Below are 27405 nucleotides of genomic sequence, written 5' to 3'. Positions count from 1 at the left end.
TCCTTACCGTCATCATACTTGATACGTGAGAAGTGATCTGCAACTACGTTCTCTGCACCCTTTTTGTCCTTTGTCTCAATATTGAAATCATGGAGCAAAAGAACCTAATGGAGTAGCCTAGGCTTTGATTCCGCCTTGGCTGTCAAGTACGTTAGAGCTGCATGGTCAGTAAAAACAATAACTTTAGAACTAACAAGATATGATTTAAATTTTTCTAAAGCATAAATAACAGCAAAAAACTCCTTCTCCGTGGTGGCATAATTGACTTGGGCTTCATCCAAAGTTTTTACTTGCATAATAAACAACATGTAAAACTTTGTTTTTTCTCTGTTTGAGCACGGCTCCTAGTGCAAAGTCACTTGCATCACACATAATCTGGAAAGGAAGATTCCAATCAGGAGCACATATGATGGGTGCCGATATCAAAGCCTGCTTTATCCTGTTAAAAGCCTCAAGATAGTCATCAGTAAAAACAAAAAGAGAATCTATCCTTGAATAAAAATTGAGTAAGTGGTTTAGCAATTTTAGAAAAATCTTTGATAAAGCGACGATAAAACTCCGCATGACCTAAGAAACTTTTAACTCCCTTAACATTAATTGGGAGAGGTATTTGCTCAATCAGTGAAATCTTAGCTTTGTCTACTTGTATACCCTTATCAGATACAATATGACCCAGAACTACTCCCTCTGTCACCATAAAGTGACATTTCTCCCAGTTTAAAACCAAATTGCATTCTTCACATCATTTCAAAAATTTAACGAGATTTACTAAACATGCATCAAATGAAGAACCATCAACGCTAAAATCATCCATAAAGACTTCCATAATATACTCTATGAAATCAGAAAAAATGCTCATCATGTAACGTTGAAAGGTAGCGGGGGCATTACATAGACCAAAGGGCATCCTACTATATGCAAAAGTACCATAAGGATTTGTAAATGTAGTCTTTTCCTAATCTTTAGGGTGAATTGGAATTGGGAAAAATCTCGAATACCTATCCAAATAAGAAAAGAACTTAAGATTAGCTAACCTTTCAAGCATTTGATCTAGAAAGGGAAAAGGGAAGTGTTCTTTTTAGTGGCGATATTTAATCTACGATAATCAATGCACATACGCCACCCTATAACAGTTCTAGTGGGAATCAATTCATTTTTCTCGTTTTTAATAACATTCATCCCACCCTTTTTAGGAACCACCTGTACTGGACTTACCCATTTTGTTTCAGAAATAGGATAGATAATACCTACATCAAGTAATTTCATAACCTCTTTCTTGACTACTTCTTGCATATTAGGATTCAACCTTCTCTGGGGTTGAATACATGTCTTATTGTTATCCTCTAGATGTATCCTACGCATACAAAATTCAGGGATAATACCCTTAAGATCATCAATAATGTACCTAATTGCTCTTTTATGGGTTTGAAGAACCTCTATAAGTTGGGAAGTTTGTAGATCATCAAGTGCAGTACTGATGATCACAGGGTATAGTTCCTGCTCATCAAGAAAATTATATTTTAAATGAGAAGGCAGAGGTTTTAGTTCAGGTTTCTTAACCTCTGTAGGTTTTGAATCTCGAACTAAATTTACTACCTTCATGGTCTCTTTGGGGTCTAACTCTTCTAGGGAAAGAGCTTTTTCAATGGCATTTACGTCATTACCCTAGACGCTTGCATTATCTGCAATGAATCTCCACAAAGAATTTCCTCCAAGGGATCCCTCGCAAGAACCTGTGGTAAGCTATCATCACAAATATCATCAATTATATTAATCACATCAATCAAGCAACAATTTTCCTCTAGCATAGGTCCGTTTAAAACTTTCCCTAAATTAAAAGTAACATTATCATCACCAACATAAAGGGTTAGTGTACCATTTTTGACATCAATAATGGCTCCTTCAGTATGGAGAAAAGGCCTACCTAACATAATGGGAATTTATGTATCCTTAGCCACGTTTAAAACAACAAAATCAACAGGGATAAAAAATTTATCAAACCCTGACAAGGACATCCTCTAAATACCTAAAGGGTACTGTAGGGAATATTTAAAGCGTTATCCTTAGCTTGAACCCCACTGTGGTCATACACTAAAGTACGGGTGCATCCAAAGGGAAAGAAGATAGAGCAAAAGAGTCGCCAACAAGTTTTAGGAACTTGTAAACCGTTCACGAGGTGAAGGTTACACCCCTTAACGATCCAAGAGATTGTTAACTCCAAAAGATCTGGAACCATGACTGGTAGTTCGGGGATGAAGGTACAAATCCAACCTAAAAGAGATTGAACCGCCCTAATAATAGGCCTCTACATTATTCTGATCGTATTCATATGCGCTTTCTAACTAACATATAATCAATAGGATTAACCCTAAACCTGTTTATCTATGTTGGTTGAATATTAATGCACAAATAAATCTATTATTGGCGATCACTTGAATTATAATCATATTAACCCTAAACAAGAATATTAATTATCTTATTAAGCGTGATTACAAGTACCAATTCCCTTTAAACATGCATAAAAGGTGTGATCAAGCAATAACAATAAAATATAATCAAGCAACATAATAACAACCATAATAATAATAATTATTATAACAATTATAAAAATAATCATCATAATAAAAATTATAATCATAATCATAATCATGTTAAAGCATAATAATAGCAAGATCCTAGGCATGATACTAACAAGATTAATAACAAACCCTAGCATGTCACTAAACATCAAAGATTAAATCTTTAACTCTAACATGATACTAACATGATATTAGAAAAGAAAATAAAAGGCATCGCAGGAATCATGATTGATATAAGAAAATCACCCTAAATACCTTACTAAATAAAGCATCCTAACATGATACTAGGAACATACTAAACATGATACTAGGAATCAAAATAACAATCTAAGCATGATTTCAATATCATAAAAGCAATAAATCAATTAAAGTACTTACTTGGATGCCTCGTATCTCTTTCTTTCACGTCTAGGGAGAAGGCAACTTCGAATTTGGCTAGGTGTGTCTAGGGCTTGTGAATGCGGAATTTTGTATTTTGAAAAAACGCTAGTTTAGAAAAGAGAGAGAGATAGTAATCAAGAATTTCTTGATGAGAGTTGGTGGAAATTCGTGAGAATTGGTGATTGAAAACGGAGTTTTTAGAAGACTATTTATAGAGAAAATCAGCCAAAAAGATAGAAAATCGAAATAGAGTTCTGACGCGCAAAAACGAGGTTAGTGCCAGACACTGACATTAGCGCCAGGCGCCAAGATTTGTGTCAGGCGCTAATGCTGGCGTTTGGCGCTAATTAAATAGGTTTTCAAAAACAGAGAGAAGAGAAAAGAAATTAAACTATCCGCAATACTAGACTTTCCACACTTTCACTTCATTCGATTATGATTCGACGTGAAAGGTACTCATCACCGGGTTTGGTTTTGGGGAGACACAAATGGGTGTCTACAGGTACTTAACAGAACGATCTGCCATTTGCAAATTTATATTAGTAACTTTTAAATCAGCCATATTAAGCTTAGCACATACAGACGATGGAATAAAACTTACACCATCACCCAAATCACACAAAGCTTTATCAATGGAGGCATTACCTATATGACAAGGGATAAAAAAACTACCAGGATCATTTAACTTAGGAGGAGATTTATTTTGCAATAAAGCACTACATTCCTATGCAAAAACTACAGTTTCTACCTCATCAAAGGCCCTTTTCCTAGTCAAAATATCATTCATAAACTTCCATAAGCAGGAACCTAAGTGATTAAATCAGTGAAAGGAACTGTTACCTGCAATTTTTTCACAACCTCCAAAAACTTACTGAATTGTTTATCAAACTTACTCTTCAATTGTATATTGGGGAATGGTAGTTTGATAACTGGGCTCTGCACATCTCCTCCCTTATCTTGACATTTACCCTAAAAAGAAACATTAGATGGGTTAGTATCTTTTTGTAGCCCTGCAGGGTTAACAGGATTAGCGTTGGGTATAGAGGAATCAGGATTAAGAACAGGTCCATCTTCCTTTGGCATATGAGGTCCATCATAATGTGAACCACTCCTTAGAGTTATTGAATTAGCATGAACTGTGGGACGGAATGGTTGCGATGGTAGAGCTCCCTACTGACGGGTTTGTAGGGTAGATGAAAGCTGCACAATTTGATTATCCATGATTTTATTGTGAGCTATAATTGGATCAATTTGTGTATCCCTACTCTCCATATGCTTTTGCATGTTTGTAAGCATTGCTTAATTTCTTTCATAGCAGAGTCAGAAGATGAGGATGGTTGTGCTTGGTTTTTCTTGCCAGAATTAGGATGGTAATATTTCTGCTGTGGTGGAGGTTGCTGTTGGGTTTGTTGTGAAGGTGGAGGGCTTTGTACATTGGTACTCTGGTAAGAAAGATATGGATGGTTCCGGAGACAAGGATTATAATAGTTAGAGTATGGGTTATTTTGCCTATACGTTTGAAAGGCATTAACTTGTTCCATGGAAATCCTACAATCTTGCTCCCAATGCCCTACAATTCCACAATTTTCACAGAAAGCTTCATTGTTAGCAACAGCAGAAACATTAGCTACATAGTTAAGAGTAATAGTAAGACTATCTAGTTTCTGACAAATAGATGTTAACTAAGCTTTCAAAAAGGATACAAAATTGACATTATGCTTTCCTTTGCTAGCAAACCCTCTCGGATTCCCGTATTGGGAATTGTGTATTACCATATCTTCGATAACCTGTCCTGCATCTTCTACATTAAGATTCATGGATCTCCCACTAGCTACAGAATCTAGAACTGATCTAGATGAATTTTCAAGTCCATTGTAAAAGGCTTGGATTACTTGTCATTGTGCCAGATTATGGTGGGGGCATTCTCTCTGTAGATCCCTGAACAATCACACATAATTAAGCATTGACAATCAACAATCATAAATTACCCCTTCATATTATTTATTAGATCCCATAAACCCTAGAAATAAAACTACTCACACAGTACATAATTAAATATAAACTAACACTAGTGGAAAAAATCTCATTCGTAACAGGCTATTCGTAACGGGCAAAGCTTTGCCCGTTACAATTAAGATATTTGTAACGGGCAAAATAGTGTCCGTTACGAACACTTATTTATTCGTAACGGGCAAAATAATGTCTGTTACGAATACGTATCTAATTGTAACGGACAAATTAGTGCCCGTTACAAATAAATTAGTATTCGTAACGGACACTATTTTGCCCGTTACGGATACTATATTACACGTAACAAGCATATTGTGCCCGTTACAAATGTCCAAACTTGGCCCAATAAATAAGAGGAGCCCAGTACTTGGCTTTTTAGGGTTTCACCCAAATGCCCAAACTGTGCCGTCATTCGCCTCTTTCTCTCTCATCAGTCCATCACTCCCTCTATCCCTCTCCTCTCCTCTTCTCTCCTCCCCGTAATTCAACAATCTTCCCCATCAATCTCAGGCCTTCTCTCTTCTCATTTCAAAATTAGGACCTCTATCCGCTCCTCCATCAATCTTCCCCTTTCATTGGAGAAAAATAGCCTTCCGACGGATCTCCTCTAATCTCCTTCAATCTGCCGAGAGAGAAAAATGGTTAAATTGACGGGGGTTGCGCCGGATCTCCTTCAATCCGCCCTTCCACCGCCTTCCGCCTCCCTCCTTCTCCGCTTCTCCTTAATCTCGCCCGCAATTCTCGCCGCCTCTCTTTCACTAACCCTAGGTACCAATTTTTCAATTTACTGATTATTATTTTTTATGTTTGATTTTTTTAATATACGGGTTTGTTTGATCTTAATTTGTGTGACTTGATTTGGATGATTGATGGGTTTGTGTTAATTTTGCTGGATATTTTGTTGTGTATATATATTAGTTAATTTAAACATTTGAAATCACCTGGGTTTTTTTTAATTTTTTTTATTTGAATAGTTCTTTTTTATTTCATTGATTTTGATTTATTTGTTGTGCTCTATCTCTGTTTTTACTGGATTAATTAATTTAAACAGTTGAAATCAATTAGGAAATTTTGAATTGATTGATTGATAAACTTAATTTTCATGGTTTGTGATTTTGTGTTTCGAATCCTTGTTTTTGTTGTAAAGTTTGAAAATTTTACTTTATTTGGAATTTTATGGTTTATCATGTTAGGGTAATGATCTGTTTTTATATATGTAATGTTGCAAATTGATAGCTTCTGCTGGTTTGTTCATCTAATTAAGTTAAAAAAAAGTAGTGGGTTTTGTTTAATTATCATAATTCATGCTATATTTTAGATTTTAGGATGGGAAGTGAAATTTGCATTAATTGTTTCTGGGATCTATTACTTCCTGTGTCTCTGTTGTGCTTTTACAGATACAGTCAAGCACATTGTGGTGGGGTTTGCAGCAATGGTTGGCTATGATGTGCTGCTTTGATGATGAATTGGTGGTTTCACATATGAATACAGGAAGTAGCAGAATTTTTTTTTGACTGATATTACCTTCCTAAATAGGATTTACTACCATTGTGTCATGTGCTCTTACAGATCTGAGCCCGTTTTGGAGGTTGGACTTAAGTAGCCAATGTGATGGAGCAGACTTTGTAACTGAAAAGGAGCTGCATGTCTGAATTTGAAAGAAAAAAAATGTTTCAGGCACCTGCATTAACATGTAAGGTGTGAAGTAGCAATTCATTTCTCCATGATCATATTTTGCCCCGCTTTCAATAGTTCCTTAGTCATGATTGTTTTGAACTTTCTTTAATCATTTTTGCTTTTATCTCATACACTAATTGGTGGAGATTTGAGGAAACTCTTGTAAATAAACCAGTATTTTTATGTACATTCTTCCTTAATTTTATACACTGCCTTTGGAGTACCATAAAAATTATATATGATCTTTCTGTCATCTTGACCTGTTCTTAATGTTCTACATGCACTTATTTTTGCAAGAATTGCTGCATAAAAGGGGCACTGGAAACTGTTAACCTCATGCCTCAAATAAAGGAGATACTTTTCAAGCTTTTCAGGTATTTACTTGATAATGGATTGTAGATGTGGCAGTGCAATGCTTGAAGTTGCTTTGTGAAACTGTTGTGCTGGTTTATTGTTCATGTTTCTGTTTCATCTTTTCTTACATCCTCTTCCAAGTTCTAAGCGCATGTAAATGTTTAAGCCCTTTTAGGGTGTCTAAACTTGAGCAGCATTGAAGTTAAGTAATCCTAATGTTTTTTTTTTCAAAGATTTTGTATTTTCTGTACATAAGCTTTCTTTTGCATTAGCTTTCACCAAATTTGTTGCTGACTACTGCTTCCTAGATCATTAGCACTTCATACAATTAGGTCCTACATGTCAGAAGGCGGTTGACATGATATATTTCAATGTAATAATTTAAAACCGTGTGCATTACTTGATGTTTTTAATTGCTTAGTTTTGATGGTGTTCAGTGTTGGATACGTTTTTGACATAGGTAGGGTGTTATACTAGATTCTAACTCAATGACTTCCAATGATTTAGTTTTTTTTAACCCATTCATTTCTCGACTGATTCTTGTGTGAGACAACATCTAGCCAGCTTAAATGTTAGTATAGGTGGCCATTTATACGGTTGAGGTTTTTGTAACCTAATAGTCTCAAGACTCTCAACTTATCTGTTATTTAACATGTGAATATGCGATTACCTGTATGTTGTATCTTTTGGTGTCAAATTGTCATTAGTGTTATATAATCTTCAAATATGATCTTCTATGCTGATGGTACAATTATATTAAACTATGTAGTATGGATCCAATCATATATATGTCTTCTATTAAATAAAGATACTTGAGTAGGTTGTTGAAATTAAATTAAGCTTAATTTCAAGGTAAAGACTAAGAGGTGCTTGATATTTATTGAGTTATTCCAATAGGGAAAAAGGTCAATGTCTGGGGTCACCTAGTAGATATTGAATAATGCGAAATTTTTCACTAACCGACTAATCGTATGCTTTTCTCTCCCTTCCCATCCCTGTTGAATATTTTAGAGAGTACTCCCTCTGTTTTTTAAAATCTTTTTGTTAGCTTTGGTCAACCAATGTCTAATATGATCATTATTTAGTCCGGGAATTTATTATCGTGTCAATGATTGATGACCACTTATCAAATCTTCAAATAAGCTGTAAATTCTTTTTATTAACGTTTTTTTGCTTCAACTTTTATGAATGTGAAAGGATAATAAAATGAAATTATCTTTTCTAATCATATTGGTCTCTAACACCAGCTTATATGCTGCAGAACTTACTAGAGATTTTGCTAATAACTTCCATAATGTGTCGGGAAGAAAGCCTTAGTAATGACCTAAGGCAGATAAGAATGTGATTCTTTTAACTTAGACGGGTTGCTACTGCTGCTCTTGGTGGCTGCTCCTTAGTTGCACTGATACTGTTGCTTTAGGATGCTGCTGTTGTGGCTGACTGGATGTCACTTCCTCCAAACATTGCTGTTGCTACTGCTAGTATGCTCTTGGCCAGCTGTTTTTTCGTATTCCATTTTGTTCTCGGATTTATTATCATTAGCATTTTTAAATTTACAAGATTCTACAATTTTTTTGAGATGTAAATTTAAAATTTGGTGTGCCATATTTTAATAATATTTGTGTGCCTTTGCTACATATACCTGACTATTCGTAACGGGCAGTCAACTTGTCCGTTACAAATACCTGATTATTCGTAACGGGCACTTAACCTGCCCGTTACAAATACCAGGCTATTCGTAACGGGCACTTAACCTGCCCGTTACAAATAACTAGTTATTCGTAACGGACAAGTGCCCGTTACGAATAATATTTCTATTCGTAACGGCGATATTCGTAACGCCCGCTGCCCGTTACAAAAAGCCTATTTTTGCCCGTTACGGATAGGCTTTTTTCCACTAGTGTATACAAAACAGTTCTACATCTCCCTCAAGCTCAAAAACTCCAAAGTAATCAACCTTATCCTCCTTTTCAACACAATAAACATCCTTTCCTTCTACTATCTCAAAATCAAGAGTGAATGGGGGCAAATTTCTCTCAAACTCATCTCTTTCTAATAAAGCCTTATCAATGAACTCGCTCATAAGGTTATGGGCTACCGTTTGAAACTCAAGAAATATTTGGGCCATAATCTCAAATGAGTCCAAATCATCATGGATAGACGAGTCAAAAGCTTGCTCATTGGAATCATCTAGGAGACTATGGGGCACACCTTTAGAATTCATGCAAAAATCGGATGCAAAATGAGAAAGAACATGCACTTCATCATCATTAGAATGTACCTCATTACATTGAGCTACAGAGGGAGGGGAGTTGAAATCATGCATTACATGGTCACTATGGGGAGCATCAAGCACATCATGGGAATTCATATTAGACAAATCATGACAATTAGCATCAACATTAAAAGCATGAGAATTCCGAACATAAGTCTCATGATTGGCCCTCTCCCAATCATAATTATCCCTAGCTAACCATGAATAGAAATCCCAAGCTTCATCCGAAGACATGTCTTGAAATTTACCATTTAACATATTATCAACAACTCCTCTAAAATTCTCATTTAATCCCAAATTGATGATTTCACAATAATCACCCTTGGTTAAACCTTTAACACCATCTAGGAAATCCTCAAGTCTATTGAAATACACCCAAAACGGTTCATTTTCAAATTGAGGAATAGAAATATAAGCCACTTTTTTTCTCAAACAAAACAAAGAGAACAAAAACAAATCAAAAGAAAATATAAACAATGGACTAGTCTCAATAAGATATCATGACGGTAATGGAAGTCGTTCCCCGGCAACGGCGCCAATTTGACAAGGGGAATAAACGCGTCGTCAATTGTCTATCCCTAGATCAAATACAATTTATACAACCTAAACAAACCTAATACGAGTATAAGGCAAGCATAGGGGTCGAACCACAGAGAACGGTAAACACCACCAAATGTTATCAACAATTAAGCTAGTCCGGAATAGGGGATAAATGAACTAAAGTCTAAAAATGCTAAAACAAGAAATGAAACATTAAGGGAAATGGTTTAGGTATAACATTCACTTGAACATAAACAAAGGCATAGAAATTGAATTAATTATGAACTAAACATGCTCGAATATCGAAATTAAGAATCCAATCTAGCCGCCTTCCGGGGTCAATTGGCTTCTCCTAACATAGCCTCTATGCTTCCACATTAGAACCATATACTAGGAGGTACTATTAAATAACAATCAATAGTAATGAACCTTAACTAAGTCAACTTCCGTTTCTTGTTAGCAAAGATTCACCTTTAATCAACCAACAATGTGCACTTGCAAGAAGATTAAAGAATATCAAGCATATAAAGACTTTAATCACAAATAAATCAATTCTAAGCCCTAGAACATGCTCAAGGTCCAACTACACCACAACCATCCCCTTAATGGGGAAATTACTCACTAATCATGATAATAACAAGATTAATCAACAAATAATCAAGAATCAACATGATCAAAAAGCAATACCAACAACTAAAATAATAATCAAAATAAACAAATAAAAATAGAGGAGAGAGAGTAAGAAATTGCTCATTAATTGAAGATGAAGGTCTACAAAGGATTGAACAAGCTCCTTCTTCAAAATCCAAGTTCATTAATGAAGAAAACCTCACTTTCTCTCTCTACCAAAGAAGACTAATCCTAACCTAACCTAAAACTAATTAGAGAGAAGCTCTCCTAAAACTAATTAGAGAGTAGAATAGATAGTTATTCCATCCCCCCCAAAACGTTCTAAAAAAAGGGACTTATATAGTCCGTATAGAGTCAGCTGAGAAAAGGAGAGGTATGACCGAACAAATGGGAAGGTTCGGCCGGACTACAGGGTAGGTTCGGCCGAACCATGGGTAGGTTCGGTCGAACCTCCCTGATCCTGGTCTGGTCGAACTCCTGTGGTTCGGCCACTCCTGCAAAACTGCCAATTTTCATCTTGCCCCTGCCTCGAAGTTCGGCCGAACCACTGAGCAGGTTCAGCCACACCTTGGTTCGGCCACACCATCAGGAGGTTCGGCCGAACCTCTTCTGAATCATGCTTCCTCTAGCTTCCTTTGAGCTTAGCTTCCTCCTCTTGAAAATCTCGATGGTTCCTACAAAGCATAAGCATGAAAAGCACAATAAGAACAAAGCGGGAAGACTAAGAAAAGGGAGGATAAAGGAGAAAGAAAAGAGAAAGCAAAGCTAAGTAAAAATGCTTAGAAAGAGGGCCAAACAAGTGCAAACGAGGGGAGAATCCTTAGAGAAAAAGGATAAAAGAGTGGCATAAATGCCACTCATCAAAATAAAGAACGAAATATAACAAATCAAAAGCAAATAAAAAACGAAAATAAACTAAAAACTACGAAAAGAATTAAAACGCGACAAAATTACCAAAATAAACTAGAAACTTTATTAAAGAGAAAGAAAGGAAAATAAGATAAAATAAACACGAAAATGACTGTAAAACTACTCCCTAAGAGTGACATAAATGTCACTCATCACCTGCCCGATCGGGCCTGGTTCTACCTCGAGGCTTTGACTTCGATTGGGCTTGATTCTTAGGCCCAATCCGGATTTCCTCTTCTTGTCTTGAATACTTGGTCCAAATTCCCCGGTATCACATATATCGAACCCTTAATCACTGGCTCTAACCGGTCTTGGGCTTCAAAGACGGTCGTGCTCCTCTAAAGTCCATAGTTGCTCCATGAAAATTCGGGAAAATGCTCCAAAAGTGCAATTTCCTACAAAACTCAAGCAAAACTACGAAAACACTAGAAAACACCAATTATTAATAAAAGTGGCTCTAAAGAGCAAAAAACACTAAAAATTATGACCAAGGGGCGGGGGTAAAATTCTATATAAATTAGACACATCAAACTCCCCCAAGCCAAACCTTTGATTTTCCGTAAGCAAAGAGCTCATCAATGAGCATATAAAACACGCTTAATCCCAAGTAATCAAAATAAAGCACAAACAACTCAAGGAAAATCTAATAAACAAGCTTCAATGTCAATCAATATCATTCATCTAATCACTCTTCCTCCCCAACAATTGTCAAGTAGAGCAAACCACATGAGCATATAGAATTCAAGACTAGTGCTCACACATTCAACTCTCATTTATGTGGCGAGAAAAAGATATACTCGATCGCTCTCCAACCAACCCCTTTAATGTGAACAATGCTCGCCCAAATCACACACTCGTGTGTTTACAAAGATGTACACTCAACCTACTAGTCGACTCGAAATATGTAAAATTATAACTTGCATTGATAAACAACACTTTCACATTCATACAACTCTATGCACAACGGTCGGAAGGTCTTTAAAGCTTGTAACGTAAGGCTAGGGTAAAGGGTAGGATAAATTCAGGAAAATGTGAGAGAAAAGCCATGCATAAGGGAGCCATACCCCAACAAACCCAAGGTAAAAAAAAAAAGAATGACCAAAACATCTCCAATCATAACTCAACTACACAAAAGTTCACCAATGAATCCCATACATAACAACAATCCCAACACTTACACATTCACTCAAAAAAATATGATAATGAAGAATTAGAGTGAATTAAAAAAAACTTTGAACTCATTCTTTTTTTTCCTTTTCTTTCTTTTTTTTTTTTTCAAACTTGAAATTATTTTTTTTTCATGAATTTTTTACTTTGTTTTAGCAACCTTCACATAGAACATTTGAACATTTGGAACAATTTTTTCTTTGCTCCTTTTTTTTTCTTTTTATCTCACATTGGAATTTTCAACTTTGAAACACAAACTATCAACATTTTTCCAATCACAATATCAAAAGAACAATCATTCTTCTTTTATTCCCACATTGTGCAAATAAAGTGCACATCACAACTCCTTCGTCTCACCAACTAATAGCTCCCCCAAGCCAAGATTGGGACTAATAACCAATGAGGCTCATATAGGCTCTTAATGTGGCTAAATAATAATAAAAAAAAAGGGCACAAGCAACAACATGGGTAGCAAGAAGGGAACAAATGTATCTAATCGTCTGAAGGCTACATAAAAGAACAAATGCCTTCGTCCTCCTCAATGTGCATAAAGTTGAGCCATACAAACATTACTAATAGTTTCAAACCCATACTCAAATTCCTTGACATACCAGGAACTATCACACAATTCATAATCAAATCAACTAGTCAAGAACTATATTCACAAACGGTTGGCAAAATTGACGCATGTTTAGGCATCCGAACAATTAAACTTCAAATCATGATCAACAAATTCACAATGCTCATTATCATATACCAAGAATAAAAACAATACTTTTAAAGTATGAGAAACAGGGTAGCATGATTTACAATTTATTGGAACGTATTTCGGATTTTTTATTTTTCAATTTTTTTGTATTTTTCATATAGGAAAGCAAATAAAAACTACACTAGAAAGCAATTAAATCTATACTAGAAAGCAATAAATAGACAGAAGAGAGCAATAGTTACATATGTACAAGATCATCTCCCCCCAAGCCAAATCAGGCAATACCCTCATTGACTTGGGGGTGTAGCTAGGAGTAGCTACTCCTCATCATCATCCTCCTCCATCCTCAAGTAGCCACCTCCATGGCTAGATCCAGCACCACCATGGCTCGTACCAACGCCACCATAACCCGAACCACCTGCAAAGTAGTCAGGGTCTACATTCCCCCCCATCCCACCAAAAGCAGCATCGGCCCCATAACTATGGACCGATGAATAGTCCACGTAACTACCACAGGAACCGGGGGTCGAATACCCTCCTTAGGGGTATTGAAACTAGTCGGGAACAAGAGCCTCGGGGAGAATAGCCCCTCGGCATGCATAATCATCGTACATGGGGTATAAACCCCTCCCGAGGTTCATTTCCACATACCCAACCCTCCTATCTAGAGAGCCTACACTAGAGTCCAGGTTTTGCACCATAACCTCTACTCTCCCTTGCCCTCTCTCAATCCTATCAAGTTGGCTCCTAAAGGCCGAAAAGTCATATGAGGCATGGGGGTCAATGTTTTAATCATCGGAGGAGGTAGGGATGTCATATGTGTAGGGTGGGGGTGGTGGTTGGAATTGAGGTGATGGGTGGGGTGGTGTGTGGTGAGCCACTTGAGCCTCTCCTTGACCATCTAACTCAAAAGTATATGAAGGCTTTCCCTTCTCAAATTTGTTCAAGGTGGGGTTGGGTAGCTTAAAAGCTTGGTCTTTCCTACCCGATTCTTGGTGGACTATCCACCATGCCTCACCCCCCATGGGTTGGATCCAGTTAAGACCTCCTATGTAAGCAAAATCCATAAGAGCGGAACCCTCTACTTTCCTATGGACGGTCGGGGTCCAATTAGATGTTTTCTTGCTATGTGGGTAACTAACCCCCCAAAATAGATAGGTGCCCTAGACCTACTCCCTTCGGCTGCATTGGCCACCCTTTGGAAGTGTTGGGCTATCCTATGTGGTATGTTCAATTTTTCGGCATTAGGAATCATGTAGGAGGCCAACAACTCTAGCTCATCCCTTCTAACATTAGCCGGTTAATGCCTCCCAAAGATAGTGAGACCAACAAAACGTTGCCAAAACTTTGGGACGGGATGTTGAATCCACGTCCTCTTAGCATGTTGAGGTTAGTTAAACCCTCCCCGGTGAGTCTTCTATACACCACGACAATGTGGTCTTGAGAAGGTTCAATGGGTTTATTCGATTTTAGCTCAAACAATTTACCAAATTCTTTCAAAGACATACGCACATCATTGTTAAGCAATCGGAATTGAACATGAGTAATCAAAGCATTAGTTTTAATCACATTGAAACTGGAAACAAATTCCAAAGTCAAATAATCATAATTGTCATAATGCATTTGAAAAATGCCACTCATTCCAATACCCTTGAATAATATTTCTACCGGTTTATCAAGTCCTAATCTTGACAAAGTAGGATGATGAACAAAGCGTGTAGAAATTACCTGCCTCTCAATGAGGTTAAGCATCCTAGTCCTTTGCTCGGTTGAGGTGATTACCACTTCGCTCCATCCCGGAATTTGGAGTTCCGGGTCAACCATTTGTTGTTGTTGTTGTTGCCTCGAACTTTAACCCATTTGTTGCCTCGAACTTTAACCCATTTGTTGCCTTGATCTCTTTGAAGCCATTTGAGTATGAATTTTAAGATTTTGAAGCTTTCTCTCTCTTAGGGTTTTGAGAAATTTTGAGAGAAAGTGGTAGAAATTTAGTGGAGAATGTAAAGGAAGGTGAATGGATGAAGAATATGTAAAAATTTTGGAGTTTTGATAGATGAATTTGAGGAGATCTTGGAAAGAAAGTGAAGTTGGAGGTGTGAAAATGGAGGTTTTAGAGAGAGAAAGTGTGAATGAAGAAGATGAAATAAGGAGGAAAAAGAAAAGAAGGGAGGAGAAAAAGAATTAAGAAAGACGGCTGAATAGGCGCGCCCGATCGGGCGAGCTTCGCCCGATCAGGCGAATTAAGTTGTGCTCGATGTTGCAATTGCACGCCCGATCGGGAGCAAACTCGAACAAATTTTGGCCCTCTAGTTCGCCCGATAAGGCGAGCTTCACCCGACATATATTTTTCCTTCACTCAATTTCTCCAAAAATCCGCCCGATCGGGCGAATTTCCCTTGAATTTCCTTCCTCACATGCGCGCCCGATCAGGCAAAATAAAGCTCCGAGATTTCTTCACTTGATCTCCCGATCGGGACTCCTTGCCCACCTTAGAGTACGCAATCTTCTACCTTTACATGCGCGCTCGATCGGGCGACCTCTGCCAAATCGGGCCCGTGCCCAGCTCGGAGTACGCAATCTTCTACTTTTTCTCTTAAAAGCTCCTTACTTGTTTATTTAATACCTATACAAAAACACTTTGGAAAGTTAAAATTGCACTCTCCTCACATCTCTCTAAAAAAGTAAAAATAAAAGAAAGGAAAAGCTAGTCTAGAAAGCAAGAAATACGGGTTGCCTCCCTCAAAGCGCTGGTTTATTTAGGTCTCCCACGACCCTCTTACCACATTGAAGCTCAAGATGAACCGGAATCGCTTAGGTGAAGTAGTTCAACCGCACCAATCGTAGCCCCTTCATGATATAACTTAAGTCTTTGGCCATTAACCTTGAACTCATTACCATGCTCATCGAATAATTCCACAGAACAAAATTTGTTAGCCTTTTTGACAGTAAAAGGACCCGACCACCTTGACTTTAACTTTCCTGGGAATAGTTTAAGTCAAGAGTTGAACAACAACACTTTATCACCCTCTTTTAACTCTCTCGGAAGGATCATATGGTCGTGCCATCTCTTGTTCTTCTACTTGTAGACACGTGCACTATCATAGGTTGTCAACCTAAACTCATCAAGTTGTTTAAGTTGAAGTAACCTCTTTTATCCCTCTAGTTTAACATCCAAATTAAGCTCCTTAATAGCCCAATATGCCTTGTATTCTATTTCCACCGGAAGATGACATGCTTTACCGTACACAAGTCTATATGGAGTAGTACCAATCGGGGTCTTTAACGCAGTTCTGTATGCCCAAAGGGTGTCATCCAACTTATCACTCCAATCTTTCCTCGATTTTTCCACCACCTTCCCTAGAATGGCCTTGATCTCACGGTTAGAAACTTCAACTTGGCCGCTAGTTTTGGGGTGATAGGCTAAACCTGTCGTATGGTAAACACCATACTTTTTAGGAGGGTATCTAACTTCCGCTCATGAAAGTGGGATCCTCCATCACTGATTATAGCTCTAAAAACTCCAAATCTTGGAAAGATGGTCTTCTTGAAAAGTCTGTGGAGCATTTTGGCATCATTAGTAGGAGTGGCAATGGCCTCAACCCACTTTGATACATAGTCATGGGCAACAAGAATATAGCGGTTCCCATTTGAAGAAGGGAACAGTCCCATGTAATCAACACCCCAAACATAAAAAAATTTCAACTTCTAGAATCCCAGTTTGAGGCATCTTATGCCGCCGCGAGATGTTGCCAGTCATCTGGCAAGAATCACAAGCCTGCACCAAAGTGTTAGCGTCCTTAAACATAGTATGCCAATAGAAACCTGACTCATTAATCTTGGCCACTGTTTTGGTGGGGCCATGATGTCCTCCTTAAGGTGAGGTGTGACAAATAGTAAGTACGTCGTGAACTTCCCATTCGGGAACGCACCTGCGAAATAATCCATCTGCACACTCACGAAACAAAAAAGGATCATCCTAAAAATAATGTTTAACATCAGAAAGGAATTTCTTTTTTTGTTGGTAGGACAAGTAAGAAGGTATAGTACCACCCACTAAATAATTAGCAATATCAACATACCAAGGGTGTTGCTCTACAACTGCATACAGGTTGTCATCAAGGAAAGAATCATCTATAGGAAGAGAATCCTTACCGTCATCATACTTGATACGTGAGAAGTGATCTGCCACTACGTTCTCTGCACCCTTTTTCTCCTTTATCTCAATATTGAAATCCTGGAGCAAAAGAACCCAATAGAGTAGCCTAGTCTTTGATTCTGCCTTGGCTATGAAGTACTCCAGAGCTGCATGGTTAGTAAAAACAATAACTTTAGAACCAACAAGATATGATCTAAATTTTTCTAAAGCATAAATCACAACAAGAAACTCCTTCTCCGTGGTGACATAATTGACTTGGGCTTCATCCAAAGTTTTACTTGCATAATAAATAGCATGCAATACTTTGTTTTTTCTCTGTCCGAGCACGGCTCCTAGTGCAAAGTCACTTGCATCACACATAATCTCGTAAGGAAGATTCCAATCGGGAGCACATATGATGGGTGCCGATATCAAAACCTACTTTATCCTGTTAAAATCCTCAAGACACTCGTCAGTAAAAACAAAAGGGGCATCCTTGAGTAAAAGTTGAGTCAGTGGTTTAGCAATTTTAGAAAAATCTTTGATAAAGCGACGATAAAACCCCGCATGACCTAAGAAATCTCTAACTCCCTTAACATTTATTGGGGGAGGTAATTGCTCAATCACTGAAATCTTAGCTTTGTCTACTTGTATACCCTTATCAGATACAATATGACCTAGAACTACTCCCTCTGTCACCATAAAGTGACATTTCTCCCAGTTTAAAACCAAATTAAATTCCTCACATTGTTTCAAAATTTTAGCAAAATTTACTAAACATGCATCAAATGAAGAACCAACCACGCTAAAATAATCCATAAGGACTTCCATAATAGAATCTATGAAATCGGAAAAAATTCTCATCATGAAACGTTGAAAGGTAGCGGGAGCATTACATAGACAAAAGGGCATCCTATGATATGCAAAAGTACCATAAGGACATGTAAATGTAGTCTTTTCCTGATCTTCAGGGTGAATTGGAATTTGGAAAAATCCCGAATACCTATCCAAATAAGAAAAGAACTTATGATTAGCTAACCTTTCAAGCATTTGATCTATAAAGGTAAGGGGGAAGTGGTCCTTTTTAGTGGTGATATTAAATCTACGAAAATCAATGCACATAATCCACCCTGTAACAATTCTAGTGGGAATCAATTCATTTTTCTCGTTATTAATCCCAGTCATCCCACCCTTTTTAGGAACCACATGTAAAGGACTTACCCATTTTGTTTCAGAAATAGGATAGATAATACATGCATCAAGTAATTTCATAACCTCTTTCTTGACTACTTCTTGCATATTAGGATTCAACCTTATCTGGGGTTGAATGCAGGGCTTATAGTTATCCTCTAGATGTATCCTATGCATACAAAAATCAGGGCTAATACCCTTAAGATCCTCAATACTGTACCCAATTGCTCTTTTATGGGTTTGAAGAACCTCTAGAAGTTGGGAAGTTTGTAGGTCATCAAGTGCAGTACTGATGATCACAGGGTATAGTTCCTACTCATCAAGAAAAATATATTTTAAATGAGAAGCGAGAGGTTTTAGTTCAGGTTTCTTAACCTCTGCAGGTTTTGATTCCTAAACTAAATTTACTTCCTTTATGGTCTCTTTGGGGTCTAACTCTTCTAGGGAAAGAGCTTTTTCAATGGCATTTACTTCATTCCCCTAGACGCTTGCTTTATCTTCAGATTAATCTCCATAAAGAATTTCCTCCAAGGGATCCCTCGCAAGAACCTGTGGTAAGCTATCATTAGAAATATCATCCATTATATCAATCACATCAATTAAGCAACAATTTTCCTCTAGCATAGGTCCTTTCAAAACTTTCCCTAATTAAAAGTAACATTATCATTACCAACAGAAAGGGTTAGTTTACCATTTTTGATATCAATAATGGCTCTTGCAGTATAGAGAAAATGCCTACCTAATATAATGGGAATTTGTGTATCCCGAGCCATGTCTAAAACAACAAAATCAACAGGGATAAAAAATTTACCAACCCTGACAGGGACATCCTCTAAAATACCTAAAGGGTACTTAAAAGAACGATCTGCCATTTGCAAAGTTATATTAGTAACTTTTAAATCACCCATATTAAGCTTAGCACATTCAGACGATGGCATAACACTGATGAGTGTCATTTATGGCACTCATTTGGCTTCTTTTAGAATGAATTTCATGCTATTTTATAGCTCTTTTCTTTAGTTTTCCTTAGTTTTGTTCTTTATTTCTTTAGTTTGTGCTTTCCTTAGTTAGTTTTCTTTCTTTGTGTATTTCTTTGTTTATTTGGTCTTTTTCCCTTTTATTGCTTGTTTTCGTGTATTTTTAGGTTATGATTGTGTTTTGAGGATTCCCGAGCCTTCCTCTCATATTTCCCATCACTTTGGATGACTCTTTCTTGTCATTTGGAGCTCAAGTTTGAAGGAATGCAAGGAGCAAGTTCATGAGATCGGTGCATGCATGCGGTTGGGGCATCATCTTTGGCATGAACCCACCAAAATGGCCATTTCAAGACTGCCTACCTTAGTGTTCATCATCATCACCAAGATGAGCGCACGAGGATGAGCTAGGACAAATAAGAGGATTGCTCCCCTGCTGATAGGTGCGGACGCGCACGAGGGTGGTGCGGCCGCGCACCTGGGTGGCGCGGGCACGCCTAGTGCGGGTGCGGGCGCACGTGCCTGGGTCCCTGATTCGTACCCATTTTCTCACGGCCGCGCCTGTCCCTTGTTGCGACCGCACCTTCCAGGGTTTCTTTTAGGACGATTTAACTAACTCTTCTTTTGTATCTTTTCTTTATATAGTTTTTCCTTCTATTTTTAGAGAGGGGATTAGATAAGAATTAGATCTGAATTAGAGGATAATTAGAGAGATTTTAGAGAGAGAAACTCTAGGTTTTTATAGAGAGAAATTCATGGTGGATTGTTGATGATTGAAGATTTCTTCATTTTCTTTGATTTTTGATCAAGTTTGTAAGGATTCCTTTTCTTTAATTCAATCTATAGTTTGATCTATAGTTTGATTTCATTTTTTTGTTGATTGTTCTAGTTTGATTGAATTTTGATTGATTTGTGTTTGGTTTTTGCTTGTTTGATTTGATCATGATGAATTTGTTGCTTAGTGTTGTTTTGATCTTAATTTCAATGGCTAGTGAGTAGATTGCTTGCTAGGGTAGAGGTGAAGCATTTATGAGTAATGGATTAATGCTAATTGGGAAAAATGATGTAGTTGACTATGTGATTAAATTGGTTGATGATCATGTGCATGTGTCTGATTAATTAAAGAGTAGCTTACTTTGATTGTTACACTAGATTGCATTGTAAGTTCGCATTGATACGAACCATTGATTTTTGGATTGCATTTAACGATTGAGGTGTCTTGTGACGTTCCAAGCTAGAATTTATCATAGTTGACGCTAGTTAGACCTCTAGGAAAATAGCTTTATACGCTCTTTTAGTTGCATGATTGGTCTTACCTCACATTTCCTGACTTAGTCACTTTGACCTCCCAATTAGTTGAATCCGTTACTATTGCATATGGATCCTAGCCCTAGCGTTTTACATACTTGATTTCAATTTGTTGTTTAGTCATCCTTGTCCTAGTTTGCATACCTACACCCTACCATTTCGGAGTAGCTTGACTTAGGTAATAGATAATTGCTCACCGTTCCTTAGTGGTTCGATCCTCAACTTACCATTATACTTGTATAAGGGTGTGTTGAGAGATTACAAATTTTGTTTGGCCCAGGGTAGGGGTTAGTTTAACGACCTAGTTCCGACCCCTTGTTAAAATGGCGCCATTGCCGGGGAACGGTGTTGTGATTATGTATTGTTGTTGAGTCTATTCCATCTTATTCAAAAACACAAAAAGATTTTTCTTCTTTCTTTTAGGCTACACTTGTAGCCGCGTTACTAACAATTTCTTTTGAGTTTTTGCATGCATAGTAGAACTCGTGATAGGTCATTAGTTCCTTTGGATTCGAAAATTGAAAGAACTCTTTCACGAAGAAGGATAGCTAACCGATCTTTGAGCCTAAGTTCCTCAAGTGAAGAAGAGTTTCAGGAAGAAGAAGAGCAAGGCATGGGAGAGAATCCAAGAGTAGCTTTGAAGGAGTTGGGAATTCCCGGTGCTTATAGGTTTGAGAGCGGCAATGCTACACCTACAACACCAGCGAACGATTTTGAAGTAAGACCGGCCATGATTACTTTGATAGAACGAAGGCAATTTAGTGGAGCCAAGAGTGAGAGCCCGTTGAATCACCTAAAGGAATTTGAGAAGTATTGTAATATATCAAGGTGAACGACGTTTCTCAAGAGTTCATTCGACTAAAGTTGTTTACCTTTTCTCTTATTGGTCGTTCCTTAGAGTGGTTGGATAAGGAGGTTAAGCCTAATTCCCTTAGGACGTGGGATGAAGTCACAAAGGCTTTCTTGTCTAGCTTTTACCCACAAAAGAAGACGGCGGAGGCTAGAGCCTTGATCCAAGGATTTAAACAAAGGCCTAATGAGAATCTCTATGAAGCATGGGAGAGGTACAAGGAGTACCAAAGAGAGTGCCCACATCATGGAATTCCTACCTATCAAGTGATACAAATTTTCTACGAAGGCTTGAGTGCCCAAGGCAAGTCATGCCTAGATGGAGGAGCCGGAGGTCCTATAATGATTAGGACGGAAGAAGAGGTATTTGACATAATTGAGGATGTGGTGAGATACTATAAAGATTGGCAAGAAGGAGAGAGGGAGTCTACGAGCAAGAGTGGCTCGACGGTTTATTCGGTGGATCATCTCAACGCGATTAACAACTTGTCCTTTCAAATTTCAAATCTAGGGAAGGAAATGACATCGATCAAAGCCAAGCTTGAGAGTGTTTCTACGAATTCATTGAGTCTTCCCTCCCAATCCAAAGGGAGAGGTACACTTTCTAACTCTTCTCCTTCTACTTCTAATAACATGCCAAGTGGTTGTCTATTTTGTGATTCTTGTGGATCTTATGATCATGATTCTTCCATGTGTTCTCAAACTTTTGTTGATGGATGTGATGATGTTGAAAATAATGAATGTGAACATGTGAACTTTGTGTCTAATGCCAATGGTGGTCAAAGGTTTGATGGACCTAAGAATTTTGGCAATAGGAATTCTCACCCCCAAGGTGGTTTCGATAACAACAACAATGGAAGCTATAGGAACCAAGGAAACCAAGGTTTCCGAGGTAAGTATAACAACCAAGGTTATAGTAATCAAAACCGAAGCCATGGGTATGGAAACCAAATTCAATCACAAGGCTTTGGTAACCATTACCATAATGGTGGAAATAGTCAAGGCCGAGGCAATTGGAACAACAACCAAAATCAGGGAAGTTTTAAAAATAACAACCAAAAGGGACCCCCACCCGGTTTTGCTCCAAAGACTCAAGCCAATGGTGAAAATTCTTATTCCTAACCATCATCATTTAAGATAAATTTGGAAGAAATGATTTATAACCAAACCAAGATAATAAACACCTATATAGCGGTGACTGAAAAGAAATTTAATGAGATGATGACTCATAACAAAATGCTTGAGACACAAATAACCCAACTAGCCAACACTCTAAAGGATTATGCTAGTCCGTCCTCTTTGCCTTCTCAAGGAGTGGAACCTAAGAAAGTCGTGTATTCTATCACCACTAGGAGTGGGAGAGTTCTTAATGAGGGAGTTTCAAGGTCCATTGAGGAGGATGAGGAGAGGCACTAGTAGAAAAAGGCTTATTTGCGTCGCTCATTTATAGTGTATTTGCGTCGCTTCTATGAGCGACGCAACTGCTCGCGACGCAAATGACTTTTAAGTCATTTGCGTCGCTCCTAGGGGCGACGCAAATAAGAGTCATTTGCGTCGCTCCTTTATAAACAAGCGACGCAAATGACTTTTTTTATAAACTTATTTTTTGTCATTTGCGTCGCTCCTTTATAAACAAGCGACGCAAATGACTTTTTATATAAACTTACTTTTTGTCATTTGCGTCGCTTGTTTATAAAGGGGCGACGCAAATGACTTTTCTGACAAACATATTTTTAGTTATTTGCGTCACTCTTTTCTAAACGAGCGACGCAAATAACTCTTTAGATAAACTTATTTTTTGTTATTTGCGTCACTCCTTTATAAAAGAGCGACGCAAATGACTTTTCTGATAAACTTATTTTAAGTCATTTGCGTCGCCCCTTTATAAACAAGCGACGCAAATGACTCTTTTGATAAACTTTTTTTGTTATTTGCGTCGCTTGTTAATAAACAAGCGACGCAAATGACTCTTCCAATAAATGGATTTTTTGTTATTTGCGTCACTTGTTTATATAGGAGTGACGCAAATGAGGTGAATTTTTTTTTTTTTTTAATTATAATATAATAATTGCCTTGTATATATGTTTGTAGTACCTGTTTTCCTAGGTATAAAGTAATATGCTAACGCTAATATAATTGAAATTAAAATGCAATATTATTGAATAATGCAAATGTAAATTTCGGCAGAGTCTCCTTTGTAATTTGGCCTACCCATAAAATTGGGAATGACGGCATTATATTAACAACCTGTCCAATAATTTACATCTCAATATCATACACATTATACTCATCATCCCAACACCAATTAACCAAATTACTTCATTTCAAGCCTATAATCCAAAACAAGAGTCAAACATGCGCTAAGTGATAAATCTAAAGTTCAACATTACATATAAAATACTCTGCCCAAATATCTCGGATCTCATTTATCTCCTCCTCGGTGTACGGTGTAGTTCTTGAAAAATCCTATCAACACAACAAATATACAAGAGGAAAGTTTTAATTCAAGATTGTAGCTAACATCAAATTGTATTTATCAAACAAAAATGAAATATTTGACAACTCATACCTGAATAAGATCTTCACTGCTATGGTGATGTTCAAGTATTTCGTACATATAACGCATGACGTAGTAGCCACACTCACGTCCACCCAATTGTTGAGGACACTACATGTAATATATTTGTAAGTTGAATTAAATTGCTATACTTCAATTATTAAGAAACTAAAATTTAGGGTCAGAAATTAAGGTAACCTGTCCCAAATGCCATGTCAATTTACTTCCCCTAGATTGTCCACTTAATGCCTTAAAACTTCGAAAAGCACTACACATTTGAAACAAAAAACATATATATATTACCCTTACACACATAAAATCATGACATTAATAACAAACTAGACTTACTTTGTCATTGCAAACTTAATTGCTAAATGATGGGAAATGCCAAGGATCAAGAACTAAGCTGGCTGGGTCTCCCAGTAAAACCTGCTAACCATGCAAGGATCGGGAAAACAAGGCCAGAATTATGGCCAATTTCAAGTATGGAATGCTAATATATCTCTTAGTAATCAAGACTTCCTATAGCTGTAAGTGGTTGACAGAAATTTAATATTCTGTACAGCCCCATAATGCACGACCTAGTAGCTTCAGACGAGCATCTGCAATTGCGCTTAACTATATTATGGTAAATAATTAAATAACAAGCCGGACAATTCTTCAAGAAAGAATACACAGTCCAATTTTGAATGTGTCTCCTAGAAAAAATTCAAGCAAGGAGTAAAAGAATGCCCCATTCTGTACAGATTTGGAAAATTGATGAAATTCTCCAAATAATCAATTTTGGCAAGATATTAATCCCACTGAAGTCAAAATGTTTATCAAGCTTTGCTAATAATAATATAACATGCAAGGTGTGTCACAAAGTGCACTGCAATACAAAAGGAGCTTCAAGTTGTACCAAAATTGAATAATAATCAAGGTATAACACCCAACCAGACACAACCACTTGACCATAATAGATAGAAGTGAAAAAGCTTGGATGCCAAAACATTATTGATTATATGAGCATGATGTTGGTTGAATGGGGGACAAGTCCATTAGGGGTTTAAAATAAAACTTCAGGAGGCAAGAATTTGGTTAATGACTGTTCAGTAATAATCCCTCCTAAAATCCTACATACAACTTTGTTTGTCCCATTTTAAAATAATTACACAACTATATATTAATCTATCACTAAATACAAGTCCCACCAATCCACCATGATAATATACTAATGATTAAAATTCAATAAATTACGACACTTAATAATAATTGTAAAAGTTCAGACAGTGAATTCCTTTACGAAGAAATATAGTTAAAATTCAGCAAGGGAACGTATAACTCAATGCTTTAAAATATGATGCTACACAGAATATGTATCTAATAATTGAAAACTAAGAACCTTCATCATTAGCTTAGCGAGCATGTATCAAGTAAAAAATAAAATATTCTAGCCTAGATGTCAACTGAAATTGGTCTGGATCAGATGCAGAGGGTTTCATTGACAAGTTATAATGTCAAAAAAGAACATGTAGCATGAAAGAAGAGGGATGCAAATAATTTATTTATTTATTCAAATGAAGCAAAAATGTTTCCTACTTGCAAGCCAGATAGAATTGGTAGTTAGGGGTCTGTTTATGGCCTCTATCACATTTCTAGCATTCTAATCAGTTCTCCGTATACAGCAGATAGCTCATTATCTTGAAGGACACAGGGGAATGATCTACCAGGTAAAAATAAATGGACCAGATAGGAATAGGTAGATGTAACCTCATATGTAACATTTTTTTGACATAAACATAGACAAGTCCCTCAAAATATATAACTGAAGTGATATTTTAATAACATATGTAGAGGTTTATAATAGAGACTAAAAGATGGGAACAAAATATCAGTGAAGTGTGTATTGGTACGATATCATAATTCATATGTGACCCCATCTCATAGACTCATAGTCCCAGCCTCTTAGGGTAACTAACAATTTGTAATCTCTTTTGAGCTACAAAGTGTAAAGTTAGACAGGCCCAACTCTAATAAATACTCCTACACTGAATAAAAAAAAAAAAGTAAAAAAAAAAAAAAAAAAAGAAAAGAAAAGGAAGAAAGTAAACTAATCCAGACTATGATCAAGACAACAAACAAAAGTCAGGTAATACCTGTTTGTGTAAGCTGAAGTTTCATCTTAGCTTTGACTCTTTCTGCAGGTGTCTATTACAATCAAGTAAAAATGGAGAATTATCAATCACACTTGTCAATAAAATGTTACAAAGTTCCTGAAGATGCCGGCACACAGACAGAAGAGCGGCAGATGGCAAGGAAGGCACTGTAAGACCACTACCTACCCAAACTTAATAGTGAACAGGAATACATACAACATATACTATATATGATGATCACAGAAAGTGACCAAACCAAAAGGGACAGTCCAAATATCCGTTTTCAGGGACTATGCAATATGCTCAAATGAATATGCTATTCTACAGACTGTTCAAAGATGCAAACAAGCAACCAGTAAAATATTGCAAAACAGCCATATAAATTCAATGACTATGCAATATGCTCAGATGAAAATTGACTTCAAAAATTCAATGACTGAAATTCACAAGTATGCAATATGCTCAAATGAAAATTCAATGACTGAAAATTATAAAAATTAAATTAAATCTGCCATATAAATTCTAATTAGTGAACTAACACTAAACCTGAAATTAAACTAAGTCATTGTTCAAGTTAAATGCTACATTCTATCTACCATGAAAAGATTGAACATAAATAGAAGCAATCTTACCATAGGTGAAATTGATTTCTAAAATTCAACAAAGTCGAGCCGAAATCGATTTTTGGGGGCGAAATTAAGCGATTTTTCCACTCGAAAATTCAAAAATTCAACATTGCTGTAATTTGCTTGAACTTCCTCGCGTTTTTGGGGGCGAAATTAAGCGATTTTTCCACTCGAAAAGCTCAGATATTGCTCGAATTTTTTCAGCAGGATTTTTAATTGAATTTTTTGGGGTTTCTAGGGTTCGAATTCGTATGGAATTGAGTACATTTTTTGCTCGAAATGGGGGATTTTTGGTCGAAAATAATCAATTTTTCTGGGGTTTAAGGGTTCGAATTAATTAGGGTTTTTGGTCTAAAATTTTGCTCGAAATTGTTCGGATTTGCTGCCGATTATGGG

The 27405-nt window shown here is 37.0% G+C and overlaps 1 non-coding gene across 1 annotated transcript; it reads right to left on the bottom strand.

The window, feature by feature from the left end:
- Window positions 1–21836: 21836 nt before the first annotated feature.
- On the bottom strand, window positions 21837–21942 carry LOC145606748 (small nucleolar RNA R71). Its single transcript, XR_014105425.1, has one exon. It is a non-coding gene; the product is annotated as a small nucleolar RNA R71 (small nucleolar RNA).
- Between the last annotated feature and the right edge of the window lie 5463 nt (window positions 21943–27405).

Source organism: Chenopodium album, chromosome 2, assembly GCF_948465745.1.
Source record: "Chenopodium album chromosome 2, dcCheAlbu1.1, whole genome shotgun sequence".
NCBI classification, from domain to species: Eukaryota; Viridiplantae; Streptophyta; class Magnoliopsida; order Caryophyllales; family Amaranthaceae; genus Chenopodium; species Chenopodium album.
The sequence above is the reverse complement of the archived record's forward strand: the minus strand, read 5'-3'. Positions and strand labels throughout refer to the sequence as shown.